The sequence below is a fragment of the Penaeus monodon genome, chromosome 22, assembly GCF_015228065.2.
Source record: "Penaeus monodon isolate SGIC_2016 chromosome 22, NSTDA_Pmon_1, whole genome shotgun sequence".
Classification (NCBI taxonomy): domain Eukaryota; kingdom Metazoa; phylum Arthropoda; class Malacostraca; order Decapoda; family Penaeidae; genus Penaeus; species Penaeus monodon.
The window spans coordinates 38,156,228-38,156,465 of NC_051407.1; the positions used below are offsets into that span (position 1 = coordinate 38,156,228).

General features: G+C 31.5%; 1 protein-coding gene across 1 annotated transcript in view; it reads left to right on the forward strand.

Annotated features, from left to right (window-relative positions):
• LOC119587121 (sodium-dependent noradrenaline transporter-like) overlaps positions 1 to 238 on the forward strand; it is an 11,503-nt gene that overhangs the window by 1,802 nt on the left and 9,463 nt on the right. The gene's annotated exons all lie outside the window — the stretch shown is intronic.

Consider the following 238-nt stretch of genomic DNA (forward strand, 5'->3'; position numbering starts at 1 on the left):
ATATATTCAAGATAAATCTTTCCTAAATGTTTCCATATATCATTGGCACATAATACAATGCCATTTTAATAGTCCACACTACATTTCATTTATTGTTGAATACTAAATCAGTAGGCATTAACGGACAGCAAGATCTTAACCTAATCATATCGTAGATAACATCTGCTCTCGATCTGGTAATTCCTCATAGAGAGGAATTTTCATATCAAAAGATTACACTGCATAAAAGGGCCTTTTT